Source organism: Equus caballus, chromosome 23 (assembly GCF_041296265.1).
Source record: "Equus caballus isolate H_3958 breed thoroughbred chromosome 23, TB-T2T, whole genome shotgun sequence".
NCBI classification, from domain to species: Eukaryota; Metazoa; Chordata; class Mammalia; order Perissodactyla; family Equidae; genus Equus; species Equus caballus.
The window spans coordinates 63,873,744-63,892,349 of record NC_091706.1 but is presented as its reverse complement, the minus strand read 5'-3'; the positions used below and the strand labels follow the sequence as shown (position 1 = coordinate 63,892,349).

General features: G+C 41.4%; 1 protein-coding gene across 2 annotated transcripts in view; it reads left to right on the top strand.

Moving 5' to 3' along the window:
* Nucleotides 1-3,614: 3,614 nt before the first annotated feature.
* Nucleotides 3,615-18,606, top strand: part of SPATA31F1 (SPATA31 subfamily F member 1) — a 54,175-nt gene continuing 39,183 nt past the window's right edge. Inside the window, exons 1-4 of one of the 2 annotated variants that reach the window (XM_070248797.1) lie at nucleotides 3,615-4,009; nucleotides 4,850-4,894; nucleotides 10,125-10,265; nucleotides 12,440-12,523. The gene's annotated coding sequence lies outside the window, so the exon portion shown is untranslated. The remainder of the gene's footprint in view (nucleotides 4,010-4,849; nucleotides 4,895-10,124; nucleotides 10,266-12,439; nucleotides 12,524-18,606) is intronic. The other variant, XM_023627532.2, reaches the window with a different exon arrangement.

The window sequence follows — 18,606 nt, the reverse complement described above, 5'->3', positions numbered from 1 at the left end:
CCTAGGAGAGATACTCAGATTAAAAAGGAAATCAATTAACAAAGACCCCATGAATTATGCTTAATGATTACTTCTTTAGCTAGTAGGTGGAAGTGGGGTTTTCTGTTTCCTTACCAAGGATGAAAAGAGAGATAAAAGATATCATCATAGGGACAATATGAATGCTGAAGAATTTGTGGTAACTTGAGACGGACTTGGAGGACACTTCAGGGGGCAGGAATACGTGGTGGTAAATAACAGTGGGACAAGAAAGTAGAACAGGCCCTTTTGGCCAAATGAAATGGAAGAAATGAGAACAGATGACAACCTAAACCTTTCCTTGGTACTCTTTGTGGAGACAGTCTCTAAGTCCATGATTCTCACCTCCTGTTGTTCATGCTTTGTGTAATCCCATCCTGTTGAGTGTGGGTGGACTGTGATTTGATTCTAATCAACAGAACATGGCAAAGGTGATGGGATGTCACTCCTGTGATTACATTACATTTTATAAGACTGTCTCCTGGCATACTTACTCTAGAGACTCTCCTTTCTGGCTTGATGAAGTGACCGTGTTGGGAAAGCCTATGTAGCAAAGAACTGCAGGTGGCCGCTAGGAGCTCTGAGTGGTCTTTAGATGCTGAGGGTGGCCTCCAGCCAACACGCAGCAAGAAGCCAGGGCCCTCAGTGGCACAAGTGGAAAGAAATGAATGCTGCCAACAACCTGAAGGAGCTTGGCAGATCCTTCCCCAGTCAAGCCTTGATTGCAGCTTTGTGAGACCATAAGCAGAGAACGAAGCAAGACACTCGACCCACAGAGACTGTCAGATAATAAATTGTGTGTTTTAAACCACCACACTTGTGGTAATTTGTTACACAATAATAAGAAACTAATACACTGCTGTAGTCATGAGGGTAAGAGAAGTGTCTGTCAGGCAGTAAGGCATATGTGAGCAGCATGGAATTGGTGTGTGTGCAAGACACATCCATTCTCTGCAGAGCCCCTACTTAAAAGTACAGTGGGATTACTTACAAGGTAGAAGGAAGAGGAGGCTGTTCCACAGTATGAGCTAGGGAAGCAATAGGGAAGAAGGCACTCCTCTCCCTCAGCTCACTCTATAAAGATACATAGCTGTGGAGAATCTGAAGCCCTCCTAAGAGGCTGGAACCACCTCATTCTGCATGTTAAATGCAAATTACCACTATGTGCTTTCATTTGATTCTTGATATGGTAGTGGTAGGAATTTGTAAAAGGCTCAAAAATGTACTAACTTGTAATGTAACTTGTAGAACATGGGGAGGGTGTGTCCTCCGGGCAGTAATAAAGCAAAAGAAACCCCTGAAAGGGAAGCAGGGGAAACAACCCAAATCAGTGGGTTTCACAGGTAGAAAAAAGAGCTCTAGATTTTCTGAGTTCAGGAAGGAGGAATAATCAAGGTAGTTCCCACTACTTTATACAGAGCAAGTGTTCAATAAATCTTTCTTGAAGAAATGCCGCAAAGATGATTGGGGAAAGCAAAAAGTTTGTTTGAGATCACAGTGTCAGCATCCTCTCTCTAGTTCAAAGTGGGCCAGAGGAGGCTGAGAAGAGTTATTCTTCAGAACTTGCTTCTAGGAAGTATATAATCATGAGTTCATCAGATCCACTGTGCTTCCTCAGAGGTGGAGCCTGAATGGTGACTCAAGGTTAGCAGGGATGACGATAGGTAACCAAGACAACAGATACAGACCATCTCTGACCACAGGAAAGAGCTACTAAATTTTAGAATTTAGCCAGTTTCCATACCACATCACATTTCTTTGGGATATAAAATTGCTTTTGGAGTAGAATTGCTAGGTCATATGGAAATTCTTTTTAACTTTTTGGGGAATCATGAAACATTTGCCACAGCAGCTGCACCATTTGACATTTCCACCAGCAATGAACCAGGGTTCCAATTTCTCCACATCCTCCCAAATGTGTTATTTTCCATCTTTTTGAGAATGACCATCTGTGGGTGTGAAGTAATACCTTATTGTGGTTTTGATTTGCATTTCCCTAATGACTAATGATGTTGAGCATCTTTTCAGGTGCTGTTGGCAATTTGTATATCTTCTTTGAAGAGACGTTTATTCACATCCTTTCCCCATTTTTGAATTAGTTGTTTTCTTGTTGTTGAGTTGTAGGGGTCTTTATATACACTGTATATTAATCCCTTATCAGATACACGATTTACAAATATTTTCTCCCATTCTGTGGGCTCTTTTCAACTTTCTTGACAGTGTCTTTTGATGCAGAAAAGTTTTAAATTTTGATGAAGTCCAACTTACCAATTTTCCTTGTTGTGTTCTGTGCTTTTGGTGTCATACTTAAGAAACCATTACCAAATCCAAAGTCATGAAGATTTTCTCATTTTCTTCTAAGAGTTTTACAGTTTTAGGTCTTAAACATACATTCATCCTTCTGCCTCTCTTTGATATCTCTTCCCAAATAAAATCTGAAAAACAGATTTCATGATCCCAACCTTTGTAACCTTCTCCAAACTGCTTAGTCTCTCTGAGGCTCGGTTTAATTATCCCTCAGGGGACAATTTCACAAGGCTGTTGTAAAAGTTCTATTTTTAAACACAGCTGGTATGGTGCTTAGCATACTGGTGCTCAATAAACCTACAAATCCTTTCTTCTTTCTTTCTTCAAAGGACTTTCTCTTCCAGGACCTTCCAGAATCAATGAATCCACCTTCCCTTGCTGCTTCCTCCTGGATGGTCAAGCCCAGGGCCTCAAGTCTACCTTTGCTTCAGAGGCCTCACTGGTCCTCCCCTCCCCTGCGCCCTATGCTCTTACAGAAGGTCCGCTAAAATCCAGCTTAGGGCCCACTAGGCTACCAAGGAGAAAAGAAATTCTAAGGAGGTGGGCGGGGTGATGGACAAAGCGGCGGCCCCACAGGGCCCCCGCCTCTCAACCAGGTTCCAGGGACACAAGTTACGGCACACTGAGCCCTAAAGAAGGTCACGGCCAAAGTCCTTCGGGCATATGGGAAGTTACTCCCGACCTGGACCCCACGGCAGGATCCTCTTCCCCCGGGCAGAGGTTCCTTCCAGGCAGTTCTAGGGCACGGTCTAAGGTCCTCCTTTATACAGAGGGGCTCTGTGGGGTCCACCCCCACCGCGCAGGCTCCTGAGGCTCCCCCGTGTTCCCAAATGATCCACTGAGGCAGCTCCAGAGACCACCCCTGCCCCCCGTAGTCACACAGACGGCGTCTCTGGGGACGGTGCCCTCCACTCTAGGCCTCCCGGTGACAGCAACTGCAGCGAGAGCGCTGGGCGGCTCCATTCACACCTCGAGGGAGGCTCCCACACAACACCTCAGAGTCCCCGAGGGCTGACCGCGGCCCGCAGACCCGCCCCTCAGGGTGTCTGCCGGCTCCCCGCCGCCCCCACCCCGCTTACTGGGACGGCCAGGGTGCGAGACGCGGGTCCAGGGCCGGCGGACTCCACACCGCGGGCCGCCATGGCCGCTCAAGAGCCGGCGCGCTGAGGGACAGCGCCGAGAGGGGACGTCGCGGCCTCAACCGCGGGCTGAGGAGACCGCGGCGCGCTCCGAGCCCCCGCCCCCGGCAGCGGCGCGTGCGCAGGCGCGGGACGATCTCCCCGGGCCGGCGGGCGCGCGCCCCGCCCCCAGCCCTGCGCGTTGAGGCGCGGCGCTCGCTGCTCTGCTAGCAACGTCACGCGGCAGCGAGGCGCCGAAGGACCGTGGGAGGTCGGCAGCTCTGCCCACCTGTGGGTCCGGCTGCGGGTGGGCGCCCCCAGCCAGCGCCCGGTTCTGTGGCGCCGGGATTACGCGAGCCCCGGCGCCCGCGGCAGTCGGTGCCTGGAGGCCAGCTGCCCCTCGGGGGTCCCGGCCCACGGCCCTGGCAGCAGGGCGCGCCCGTTGGCAGTGCCCTCTGCGCAGTATCGAGGAGCCTTCGCAAAGCGCTTGGGCCGCCCATCTCTTCCCGTGCGCTGTTTTCTGAGAATGTTGGTCTGCATCTCCAGTCGCAAAGCTGTACCCTGAGGTAACCCGCTCTGCCGCAGCAGCCTCTCTCTCAGACGCTCCGGTTAGCATTTCTGAGCTGTAACGTGCACACCAAACTAGGTGCTTTGAAGAAAGTGAGGATGACAAAAAGAATGTCAAAAGTCAGGAAGTCCCTAACAGCTAATTATAAAGCAACTGAAGAGATGCCAATGATATGCTGAGGATCGTCTTAAGTTATTTTAAATCTTTATAATATACCTCGTGTTTCCAAATGAACTCAGTTTTTATGTCACAAATACAATTCACTTCAGGGTGTGGGGGATACAAAGAGGAACTCATTGTGTCCTTACCGTCATGAAATTTACCAATAGGGAATATAACATGTACAGTGCTATCTTTAAATGCAAAACGCCGGATACTAAACACTGTACATCTATTAAGTAATTTAAACTTCACAACATCACCATCAAGCACATTTCCACTACTTAGATTATACAGATGTATACTGAGGCACAGTGATTGATAAAACAAGCTGCCTGAGATCACGTAGCTAATACATGGAATCTAGTTATTCCGACTCGAGAGCCTATACTCCTAACCATTGGTTTTACCATACTGCTTCCAGGACCACCTTGAGGATATGCAGGATCCCAGGTAAATATTTTTTGCAAGGACCCTGTAAACAATTTTTTTTAAATATGTATTATAAAATTCATGGCCCATGTGAGGTATATGGTTTATTAATGAAGATGTGGGACAATGGGTAGAATTACATATTTGTTTAATATCATAGCAATGTACATAAAGATTCCCAGTATTGTGTAAGTACTCTCTCTTCCTCTTCAAGTCTAAGTACAGTCTCTTTCTGTCTTTGTTTCAGATGCACCATTCCTGGCTAATTTCACATGTCACACATGAGAAAAAGGTAATGATGGTGTTATTACTCACAAGGCCATGACTCTTCAGAACCTGTTTGTCTTGAAGCGATATAGGTCTTTTTGCTCTCTAGTTTCCTAATGCCATTTATTTAAGGCTGGTTGTATCATTACTCATGACACCACATCATCCATCTTGCCACCTGTGAATACTGGCTTCTACAGACTCTCTCATTGGTTGTTATAGTGTTTCATAAATGATGAGCACAAATGCAAGTCTTACCCAAATGTGAAATGTGTTAGTCAAAGGTGAATGGTAATTTGTTTTCTAGATTGTTAAGTTTACCCTTTGGAATTTTATTATGTAAATTTAAAACAGTGTACCTTCCAACCATGTCTTTTCTTGAATTCTTTAGGCCAAAATCACTGCATTCCTAGAATGATCTCTTTCAGTGTTGACTGTACCCCTACCTACTCACACTGCCACCAGCAGGAAGAATAGTTGAGGGGCCATTGACTGATTAGGAAGAGTGATCCCCAGGGCACAGGACTATCCAACCCACCTCCAGCATGGCTTAAGAATGACCAGAGAACAACCCCACGTGATGAACACACTCAACAGACTAGGAATAGAAGGGAATTTCTCCAACCTGATAAAGGGCATCTATGAAAAACCCACCACTAATGTCACACAATGGTAAAAGACTGAATACTTTCCCCCTAAGATCAGGAATAAGACAAGAATGTTTTTTCTTACCAGTTCTATTCAACATTGTACTGGAGATTCAAGCCAGGTCTATTAGACAAGGAAAAAAAAGGCATCCGTCATGGAAAGGGAGAGGTACAACTATCTCCATTCACAGAAGATATGATCTTATACGTAGAAAATTCTGAGGAATCCACCAAAAAACTATTAGCACTAATAAATGAGTTCAGCGAGGTTGCAGACTACAAGATCAATACACAAATATCTGTTGTATTTTTATACACTTGCAATGAATAATCCAAAAATGAAATTTTAAAAAAATTCCATTTTTAATAGCATCGAAAAGAATAAAATACTTAGGAATAAATTTAACAAAAGAGGTGAAAGACTTGTACACTGAAAACTGTAAAACATTGTTGAAAGAAATCGAAGAAGACACAAAGAAATGGAAAGATATTCCATGCTCATGGATTGGAAGACTTAACATAGTTAAAATGTCCATAATCCCTAAAGCAATCTACAGATTCAGTGCAATCCCTATCAAAGTCCCAATGACATTTTTCACAAAAATAGAACAAAGAATTCTAAAATTTATATGGAACAACAAAAGACCCCAAATAGAGAAATCTGGAGAAAAAAGAATAAAGCTGGAGGTGTCACACTCCCTGATTTCAAAATATACTACAAAGCTATAGTAATCAAAACAGCGTGGTATTGGCACAAAAACAGACACACAGATTAATGGAACAGAATCGAGACCCCAAAAATGAACCTACACATCTGTAGACAGCGAATTTTTGACAAGGGAACCAAGAACATACAATGGAGAAAAGAAAGTCTCTTCAATAAATGGTGCTGGGAAAACTGGACAGCCACGTGGAAAAGAATGAAAGTAGACCATTATCTCACACCATACACAGATTAACTCAAAATGGGTTAAAGACTTAAATGTAAGATGTGAAACCATAAAACTTCTAGAAGGAAACATAGGCAGTATGCTCTTTGACATCAGTCTTAGCAGCATCTTTTCAAAAACCATGTCTCGCTAGGCAAGGGAAACAAAAGAAAAAACAAATGAGACTACAAACTAAAAACCTGCACCATCAACAAAAACAAAAGGAAACCATCAACAAAACAAAAAGACAACCTAACAATTGGGAGAAGATATTTACAAACCACACATCTGATAAGGGGTTAATATCCAAAATATATAAAGAATTCATACATCTCAACAACAATAAAACTAACAACCCAATTCAAAAATGGGCAATAGATCTGAGCAGACACTTTTCCAAAGAAGATATACAGCTGGCTGACACACGCATGAAAAGATGTTCAACATCACTAGTTATTAGGAAAATGCAAATCAAAACTACAATGAGATATCACCTTACACCTGTCAGAATGGCTATAATTAACAAGATAGGGAATAATAAATGTTACAGAGGATGTGGAGAAAAGGGAACTCTTATATACTGGTGGTGGGAGTGCAAACAGATGCAGCCACTATGGAAAACAGCATGGAGATTCCTCAAAAAATAAGAATAGAATTGCCATATGACCCAGCTAGTCATTCCAATTCTGGGTATTTATCCAAAGAACATAAAAACACGAATGAGTAAGAAGATGTGCACCCCTATGTTCATTGCAGCATTATTCACAATAGCCAAGACTTGTAAACAACCTAAGTCCCCATCAGTAAATGAATGGATAAAGAAAATGGAATACTACTCAGCTATAAAAAAAAAAAAAAAGATCTAATCTTGCCATTTTCAACAACATGGATGGACTTTGAGGGCATTATGCCAAGTGAAATAAGTCGGATGGAGAAAGTCAAATACCGTATGATTTCACTCGTAAGTAGAAGATAAAAACAACAACATAGATACAGAGATTATGTTGGCAGTTACCAGAGGGCGAAGCGGGAGGGAGGAGGGTGAAAGGGGTGAGAGGGCACACGTGTACGATGATGGATGGTAATTAGTCTTTGGGTGGTGAACATGATGTAGTCTACATAAGAATTGAAATATAATGACGTACACCTGAAGTTTATATACTATTATAAACCAATGTTACCTCAATTTAAAAAAGAATTAACAAAAGAGGCACAAAACTTGTTCTCTGAAAACTATGAAAAATCATTGAAAAGAAGTAAAGATCTTTTTTATTTTTAAAGATTGGCACCTGAGGTAACATCTGTTGGCAATCTTCTTTTTTTTTTTCTTTCTCCCCAAAGCCCCCCAGCACATAGTTGTATATTCTAGTTGTAGGTCCTTCTGGTTATGCTATGTGGGACACAGCCTCAGCATGGCTTGATGAGCAGTGCCATGTCCACATCCAGGATCCAAACCAGCCACCTGGGCCACCGACGTGGACTGCGCGAACCTAACCGCTCAGCCACAGGGCCAGCCCCCTAAAGAAGATCTAAGTAAAGATTTTTTTAAATGCCATGTTCATAGATCAGAAGACAACGTTATTAAGATGGCAATAGTCCCTAGACTGATCTACAGATTCAACACAACACCTACCAGAATCTTAGCTGACTTTTTGTAGAAATTGACAAGATGATTCTAAAATTCATATGAAATTTCAAGAGACCTTGAATAGCCAAAACAATCATGAAAAAGAAGAATAAAGTAGGAGGACTTATATTTCACAATTTCAAAACTTACTACAAAGCAATAGTAATTGTCAGCATGTTACTGGCATGAGGATAGACATATACATCAATGAAAAAGAATTGAAAGTCCAGGAATAAACCCCATACATCTACGGCCAACCGATTTTTGACAAGAGCGCCAAGACCATTCAATGGGAAAAGAAGAATCTCTTCAACAAATGGTGCTGGGACAACTGGATATCCACATGCAAAAGAGTGAAGGTGAACCCTAACCTTACACTATATACAAAAATTAACTCAAAAAGGATGAAAAACCTAAATGTAAAAGCTAACACTATAAAACTCTTATAAGAAAACATAGGGGGAAATCTTCATGACATTGGACTTGGCAGTGATTTCTTGGACACAACACCAAAGGTGCAGGCAAGGAAAGAAAAATCAGATAGGGGCTGGCCCAGTAGCATAGTGGTTAAATTTATGTGCTCCGCTTTGGTGGCCCAGGGTTCACAGGTTCAGATCCCAGGCACAGACCTACATACCACTCATCATGCCATGCTGTGGTGGCATCCCACATCCAAAATAGAGGAAGATTGACACAGACATTAGCTCAGCGACAATCTTCCTCAAGCAAAAAGAGGAAGATTGGCAACAGATGTTAGCTCAAGGCCAATCTTCCTCACACACACACAAAAAACAGATAAATGGACTTCACCAAAATTAGAACTTTTGTGCATCAAGGACATCAAGATTGTGAAAATGCAACCCATGGAATGGTGATACTGAACCTCTCAATCACAAGTTCACCTCTTAACCTCAAGTTTGTGTGCCTGATGCACAGTAAGCTGATCACTGAGACATCAGTGCCTTGAGATGGAGAAAAGTTTACTTGAATTAGCCAAAATGAGAAGGTGGGAGGATAGGTGATCTCAAATCCACCTTAACAAGAGAAAAAAGCAGGGAGTTTTATAGAGCTAAGGGCCTTGGCAGGAGGAGTTTCAGAGAAACAAAGGGGTAATCCATGTTTCTTTCACTCCAGATAAGCCCCTGGGCAATCTGACTTCTGGGCATCAAGATAGCTGGAGGCTGGTTATCTGGTGATCAAGTAACTTCCCTGAAGGCATCCTTTTTCTTCTGTAAAACAAGCTCATAAATCCTTGTGACCCTTGAGTCACCCCTCAGGTCAACAAGAAAATAGCAAATTGACAAGATTAACTTCTTTTCATCTATGTCTGTGTTGGGGACAAGGTCAAAAAGTCTTATTGAATGTTTACAGTAACCCTCAGGTACTCAGCTTCAATGGGAGAAAAATATTTGCAAATCATATATCTGATAATGGGCTTATATCTAGAATATATAAAGAATTCTTACAGCTTAACAACAAAGTTAACCAAGTTCTAAAATGGGCAAAGGATCTGAATATATATTTCTTCAAAGATAGACAAATAGCCAATAAGTACATGAAACGATGCTTGACATCATTAGAGAAAGGCAAATCAAAACCACTGTGAGATACCACTTCACACCCACTAGAATGGCTCAAATCAGAAAGTCAGATAACAAGTGTTGGCAAGTATTTTTTCTCTAAGAGTTACCAGAGGAGCCTTTTTAAATTTTTTTTTGGCGTAGATAATGCATTCACATTGTTCCAAAAGTCTTGCTCTCTCCCCTTTCTCCACCAAACCCATTATCACCACCTCATTTTTATTGCTTCCCTTAGCATCTTTTCTTCTATATTCTTCTAGTGTATTGTATGTAAATACAAGCAAATACGGATATATATTTTTACATTTTCCACCTTACTCACACAAAGGGTATGTGTTAGCCTGGGTCCTCTGAAAAGCTGTTGCCAAGATGGAATTAAATGTAACAATAATTCTCAGAGTTGTGACTGTTGTGTCAAAGGAAAAAGGTATTTGTAATTTATAGTAAATATTTCTAAAATTGTTCTCCATAGGGATTGTACCACTTTGCACTCCCACCGGCAAAGTATGAGATTGTCACTCACTCCTCGCCTTGCCAAAAGAGTGTGCTGTCAAACCTTTGGATTTGTCAGTTGGCTGTGATGTGATTTTAATTTGCATTTATCTTACTATGAGTAAGTTTGAACGTCTTTTTATGTTTTTAAAAGTCATCGATATTTCTTTTTCTATGGCCTGTTTATGTCATTTGCTAATATTTCTAGTGGGTTATTAGGTACTCTTTATATATAGGTGAGATTAGCCTTTGTTTGTTATAAGATTTGCAATTTTTTTCAGGTTGTAATTTGTCTTTTGGCTTTGTTTATGGTGTGTTATGCCACTCAGAAGTTATTTTATGTAGTAGAATGAATATAATCCTTTATTTTATGGTTTCATAGCGTTAATTAGACAGGCTTTCCTCTCTCCAAGTTTCTCAAAGACTTATTCCACGTTTTCTTCTAGTCCTTTTTTTTGGAGGAAGATTAGCCCTGAGCTAACTACTGCCAATCCTCCTCTTTTTGCTGAGGAAGACTGGCCCTGAGCTAACATCCATGCCCATCTTCCTCCACTCTATACATGGGACGCCTACCACAGCATGGCTTTTTGCCAAGCGGTGCCATGTCGGCACCCAGGATCCGAACCGGCGAACCCCAGGCCACTGAGAAGCAGAACGTGCGAACTTAACTGCTGCACCACCGGGCTGGCCCCTCTTCTAGTACTTTTATGTGTGAACTTGTTATGTATGATTTTTTAATTAAACCTTCTATTGATTTGAAGTTTATTCAAGTGTATGATACAAAGTATGAATTCACCTATCCTTTTTGAGAAGGCTACTCAGTTGTCTTAAAACCATTGATTTAAAAGATACATGTTTATTCTACTGATTTGAAATGCCACCTCTATCATATACTAATACGTATTTGCTCTATTTCTGGACATTTTTGTTCCATTTATCTGTCAGTCTATTCGTGTACAAGTACCATACTGTTTGTTTTTTGTTTTTTTTAAGATTTTATTTTTTTCCTTTTTCTCCCCAAAGCCCCCTGGTACATAGTTGTATATTCTTTGTTGTGGGTCCTTCTAGTTGTGGCATGTGGGACGCTGCCTCAGCATGGTTTGATGAGCAGTGCCATGTCCGTGCCCAGGATTCGAACCAATGAAACACTGGGCCGTGTGCAGTGGAGCGCGCGAACTTAACCACTCGGCCACGGGGCCAGCCCCACCATACTGTTTTAGTAATTTATTTGATAGCAGTAATCTCAGTACCATCATTGTTCTTCCTTTTGAGAGTTTTACTGACTATTTTTGCTTACTTTCCACCAGAAATTTAGAATCAACTTGTCTAATTGCCCCCCACCAAGAAATCTATTGGTATTTTTTTGGGAATCACATTAATTTATAAATTAACTTAGGAAGAATTTTTTTAGTGTTCCTATCCCTAAGAATATGGTATATCTTTCCATTTGTTCAAAACTGCATTTATGTCTGAAAATGTTTTAACGTCTTTCCCAAAAAGGTTTTGCATGTTATTTCTAGGTATTTATTCCTTTGTGCTGCTATTGTAAAGGGGATTTTCTTCTCCAGTATATCTTCTGATTGTCATTGGTATATACAAAGGCTTTTGATTTCCACATATTAATTTTGTATTCTGCTACATTACTTTTCTCTCTCTCTCTCTCTCACTCATAGTAGTACTAGTAGTAATTTTTGAGTTGATTATCTTGGGATTTTCAGGTATAAAATCATATCACCTTCCAATAGTGACAGTTTTACTTTCATCTTACCAATTTTTTATGCTTTCAATTTCTTCCTCTTTTCTACTTGTGTTGCCCACTACACCCTCTTCCAAGTGAAGGCAATGAGCCAGGTGAGCGGGCAGTCAGAGAGGCTGGAAGACGCCTGCAGTGAGGGTGCTCCTTAGCTTTGCTTTGTCATATTTCTTTTGAAACTACTCTTAACTATTTGGGTACACCTGAGAGCAGCATAAGGAGGTCTTTGCTGTAACTTCGCAGATTATGAAGGACTCTGACCTTGCTGAGGACTCCTGTCTCTGACCTGAGGTCTGTGGTTTCGGCAGGATCCACACGCGTCTCTTAACCAGGTTGCCTGGGCTCCCTGGGGTGTCCCTGAATTGATTTCCAGCTGCCCATAACCTCTGAAATGGAATAAACATTTGTGTGTGGGGGGGGTGTAATTTTATCTTTGAACTTGTATTTTGTAAGCGATGTCTGATGGGATCCTGGAGTGTGCATGAGCAGAGGAAACACGTGCTCATGTATGTCTGCCATCCCTTGCTGCCCCATTCACACAGAGCACTTGCGATGTTCCCGTGAACACAGAATTCTGGTGGACCCATGATGTGTGGCGATTGTTCAAGATTCAAAGTGAATCCAAGGTAAGCATAACATGAAAGCCACTGACTTCCATAGAGTCATGCGCTGGATGTGCACGTAGCAAGACATAAAATAAAAATAATTGAGTTAATTTTGTTCAGTGTTTCCACTGTTCCAGTAAAAATGAAGTACATATGCATGAGTTAGCTACAAAATATGAATTGGGTAATATTGGTGACTCTGCATAAAGGTTAAATGCTCTTATTTGCATTTAAAACTAGCATTGCACAATATAAAGATGAATGGTAAAATTCAGGCTGAGTACTCAAAGTTTTAATTTTTTTTTTTTTTTTTTGAGGAAGATGACCCCTGAGCTAACTACTGCCAATCCTCCTCTTTTTGCTGAGGAAGACTGGCCCTGAGCTAACATCCATGCCCATCTTCCTCTACTTTATACGTGGGATGCCTACCACAGCATGGCTTTTGCCAAGTAGTGCCATGTCCGCACCCGGGATCCCAACTGGGGAACCCCAGGTCTCCGAGAAGCAGAACATGCGAACTTAACCGCTGCGCCACCTGGCCGGCCCCCTAATTTTCGTTTACTTAGAATAACATTAGGCAAGTAAAAATATACCAGGATAAGTCAAGAGAGAGACTATAGTAAAAAGGGAAAAGCTTTATATTTTAGTACCTTTAAAGGCATTTTTTTCCCTACTTTTTGAACAAAGGGTCCACATTTTCATTTTACTGTGGGCCCCACAAATTATGTAACCTGCCGTTTTTAACAAGCTTCCCAGTGATCCTGATGTAAGGCCAGGACTGAGAACTGCTGGAGCAGATGAGCTTTTATAGTTCCCGTCGTTGAGAGTCCTGGGGATAAGGAGCTTTGGTGGGCAGGTGCTGCCCCCTAGTGCCTCTGGCTGCCATCTAGCGATAGTCCTACAACTGCATAGCGGTTGCTGGTGATCTTGCTGCCTAATACTACTCTGGGGCTTCCTGTCCAACTCCCTGGAAATCTTAGCCCTTGGGCATTAATAAAAATGCTCGTGTATGAAAATGCTGCTGCTTCAACACACAAAAATATGAAAAGAAAAACATCTGAAAAGAAAATTAAGAAAACAATTCCATTTACAAGAGCATCAAAAAGAATAGAAAACTTAGGAATAACTTAACCAAGGAGGCAAAGAGTTGTTGTTTAATAGATGCAGAGTTTCAGTTTTGTAGGACAAAAAGTTTCTGGAGATCTGCTGCACGACAATGCAAATACACTTCACATTACTGAACTGTACACTTAAAAACAGTTAAGATGGTAAATTTAAGACCTGAAACCATAAAACTCCTAGAAGGAAACATAAATAATAAGTTCCCTGACACTGGTCTTGGCGATGAGTTTTTGGGTCTGACTCCAAAAGCAAAGGCAACAAAAGCAAAAATAAACCAGAGGGATCACATCAATTTAAAAAGCTTCTGCACAGCAAAAGAAATTATCAACAAAATGAAAAGACAACCTAATGAATGGACTGAAATATTTGCAAATCATCTATCTGATAAGACGTTAATATCGAAAATATATAAACAACTCATACAACTCAATAGCAAAAAAACAAACAATCCGATTAAAGAATGGGCAGAGGATCTGAATAGACGTTTTTCCAAAGACGATATAGAGATGGCCAACAGGTACATGAAAAGATGCTCAACATCACTATCAGGAAAATGCAAATCAAAACCACAATGAGATATCACCAAACACCTATTAGAATGACTATTATCAAAAACACAAGAAATAACTTGGCAAGGATGTGGAGAAAAGGGGACCCTAGTGCACTGTTAGTGGGAACATAAATTGGTGCAGCCACTATGGAAAACAGTATGGAGCTTACTCAAAAAGAATTAAAAATAGAACTATCATATGATCCAGCAATTCCACTTCTGGGTATTTATCCAAAGAAAACAAAAACATTAATTTGAAATGATACATGCACCCTCATGTTCATTGCAGCATTATTTATAATAGCCAAGATATGTAAAAAACCTGTGTCCATCAATGGATGAGTGGATAAAGAAGATGTGATACGTATACAATGGTATACTATTCAGCCATAAATAAGAATGAAATCTTGCCATTTTTGACAACATAGATGGACCCTGAGAGCATTATGCTAAGTGAAATAAGTTAAACAGAGAAAGGCAAGTACCGTACAATCTCACTTATACATGGAATTAAAGCAAAAAAAAAAAAAAAACAAGCTCATAGATACAGAGAACAGATTGGTGAATGCCGAGGGGTGGGGGGTGAAGGGGGCCAAAATGTACAAACTCCTAGTTATAAAATAATTAAGTCGTGGAGATGTTATGTACAGTATGGTGACTCCAGTTAATAATTTGTTGTTAGTGCCGTGAGTCAATTCTGACTCCTAGTGATCCTGTGCACAGCAGAGCAGAGCCCCGCCTGATCTTTCTGCACCATCCTCTCTTCTTCCAGTGCTACATCAGACAATGCTTCGCTTCTATTCACAGAGTTTTCATGGCCAACTTTTTCAGAAGTGGGTGGTCAGTTCCTTCTTCCTAGTCTCTCTTAGTCTGGAAGCTCTGCTGAAACCTGTCCACCATGAGTGACCCTGCTGGTATTTGTAACACCAGTGGCATAGCTTTCAGCTTCACAGCAACATGCGGCAGCCACAGTATGACAACCGACAGACGGGAGGTGTGGTTCCTTGACCAGGGAATGAACCCAGGGCACGGCAGTGAGAGCGCTGAATCTCAACCACTAGACCCCCAGGGCTGGCTATAGTTAACAATACTGTATTGTATATTTGAAAGTTGCTAAGAGAGAAGATCTTGAAAATCCTCATCACAAGAAAAAAATTTTTTGTAACTATGTATGGTGACAGATGTTAACTAGACTTATTGTGGTGATTATTTCTCAATATATGCAAATATTGAATCATTATGTTCTACACCTGAAACTAAAATGATATTATCTGTCAATTATACCTCAACTTTAAAAAAAAAGATGGTAAATTTTATGTTGTATGTTTCCTAGCAAAATTTTAAAATTAAAAAAAGGGCAACATGCTTCTCCATCTCCAGCCCCTAGTATAATGCTTGGCACATCTTAGGTTTTCACCAGTATTTTCTGAGAATGAAACACAGCAAAACTTCTTCATAAGGTTTCTGTGGAGGGACAAAGTCACATCGGTGGTATGTCTGTCTGTCAGGATTTTTCTTTATGGGGCCCTGATATGACCCATGGTACATATAAGTCAGTAACTGAAGAATTTCTATTACAGTAATTGTGGTACTGTAGCATTATCATGGAAGCAGGGTCTGGCCTTAGCAATTTTCTAGGAACAAACGAATATGAATCCTTTAGAGTTGTGTAGCCATCCACAGTCCACAGAGGCTTTTCATGTCCTTCATCTCCCTTGCTTGCTGTTCACTATAGACCGTGAGGCAGGAAGGGCAAACATGAAGAGCCACATCATTAAAAACTCATTACGCGGGGCTGGCCCCGTGGCCGAGCGGTTAAGTTCGCGCGCTCCGCTGCAGGCGGCCCAGTGTTTCGTTGGTTCGAATCCTGGGCGCGGACATGACATTGCTCATCAAACCACGCTGAGGCAGCGTCCCACATGCCACAACTAGAAGGACCCACAACAAAGAATATACAACTATGTACCGGGGGGCTTTGGGGAGAAAAAGGAAAAAATAAAATCTTTAAAAAAAATAAAAATAAAAATAAAAACTCATTACGCGACTATGCCAGGAAGACCATGATCCCCCTGTTCTATCCACACAAGCATCCCCCATCAGTGAGCACCAAATCAATAAAGAAACCTCTGCTAAATGCCCACTCTGCACAAAGATTGTCTTTGGCTCTAATTCCTCAGCTCTGAGACAGAGGAGCCAGGGCTTGGTAAGTTCCTGGAGAGGAGTTTGCAGCAGACAGTTTGAAGGCTTCATGGGATGACAGTGGCTGTGGGTTATCTGTGAGGTAAACAGTGTACTGGTTGGGGCAGGTGCAAAGTTTGCAGAATTGGATGGTTTTGCATGGGACAAGAGGTCAGACTAATGGGAGGCTGTGAGCTGTTGCAGCAGCATAGAGGGCAGCAGCAGCTGCAGGAAGCAGGAGCAGGTTGGGTAGGAGATATAGTGCTCTGTCACCTCCTCTTCATCCTGTTGGTGAGAGAGAGTCCCACCCTAGCGTTCTGGGGATGGCCGAATGCACAACAGCTGACACTGGACCTCTGAGATTGACAGCAGTTTATTCATCATGTATATCCACAGCCCAGGGGAGGAGGACACCAAACACCATGCAGCGCCACACTGGGCTGCTCTCAGGAGTAGCCTGAACAAACAGGGGCTGTGGGAGGTGGTCTTTGTTGTAACAAGAGGACGAGGTGACCCTTGGTTCCCACAGGAGGATGTGGTTGGCTTATTTGAATAATTCCAGAGGCTGCAGGGAGGTGAAGCCCATTAATTTGAGGAGGGTCAGGTGCAGCTGGTCCAGTTCATGGGGAAACTAGTGAGGTTTTGGGCCTTTACCCTGGGTGAGGGGCCCATCCGGTGAGAAGAGAACTCATAGTTAGGCCTTTGGGACCCTGTAAGGCTCAGAGATGTTAATGCAGCATGTGACATTTTAGGCCTTACAATACATGTAGGCAACAACAAAAGATTAAGCTACTTTGTAGGTTTCCTGACCTATTAAACACAAGCTGCTTTTCACTTGTATATTCACCTTGTTTGATTTTTATTAACCAATCATTCAGTGATCTTCAGTAGAAAAAGTCTTCTTGTTCTTAGATTATGAAATTTTCAAGTGCAAGAAAGTTGTTGAAGGAGCTCAAATCCATCCCATGTCAGGTGGGAATATTCCTAAATTATCTTAAATGTAAGGATCTTTTTGGTTTTGAAGACATGATAAAAAAGACTAAAAAGATAACATGTAGTAATTTGTTTCTTTGTCTTAAATCATTTTCTAACTATTCCTATTTACACCTAGGGAAAAAATCCTTCATGTTAATGGAGTTTTTTGGTAACATCTTTACTGAGATATAATTCGCATACCATACAATTCACCCACTTAAAAGTGTAAAATTCAGTAGTCTTTAGTATATTCACTGAATTAGACAACCATCACCACTCTCAATTTAAGAACATTTTCATCACCCCAAAAGAAATCCCCTATCCTTTAACCATCACCCCTCAACCTTCCCATCCCCCAACCCTAGGTGTTCACTAATCTACTTTCTGTCTCTATAGATTTCCCTATTCTAGACATTTAATATAAATAGAATCATATAATATTGGTCTTTTGAGATTGGCTTCTTTCACTAAGCATAATGTTTTAAAGGTTCATCCATGTTGTAGCACATATGAATATTTCATTCCTTTTTATGGCTGAATAATATTCCATTATATGGATATACCACATTTGTTTATCCATTCATCAGTTGATGGGCATTTGGGTTGTTTCTGCCTTTTTGCTATTATGAATAGTCCTGCTATGAATATCGGTGTACAAGTTTTTGTGTGGACATGTTTTCATTTCTTTTTGGGTATATGCCTAGAATGGAATATGAGCCACATGGTAACTCTATGTTTGACCTGTTGAGGGACTGCCACACTGTTTTCCAAAGTGGCTGAACCATTTTACATTCCCACCAGCCATGTATAAGGGTTCCAATTCCCCCACATCCTCACCAACTCTAGTTATTATCTATCTTTTTTATTAAAACCATCCTAATGGGTGCAAAGTGGTATCCCACTGTGGTGTTGATTTGCATTTCCCTGATGATTAATGATGTTGAGCATCTCTTCATATAGTTATTGGACATTTATATATCTTCTTTGAAGAAATGTCTATTTATGTCCTTTGCCCATCTTTTGGATTGGGTTGTTTGTCTCTTTGTTGCTACATTTATATATTCCTTATATATTCTGGATACTAGACTCTTATCAGGTATATGATTTGCGAATATTTCTCCCTTTCTTTGGGTTGTACTTTTTTTTTCTTTTTTGCTGAGGAAGATTAGCCCTGGGCTTACATCTGTGCCAGTTTTCCTCCACTTTATATGTGGGTCATTGCCACAGCATGGCTGATGAATAATGTAGGTCTGCACCCAGGAGCTGAACCTGCAAACCT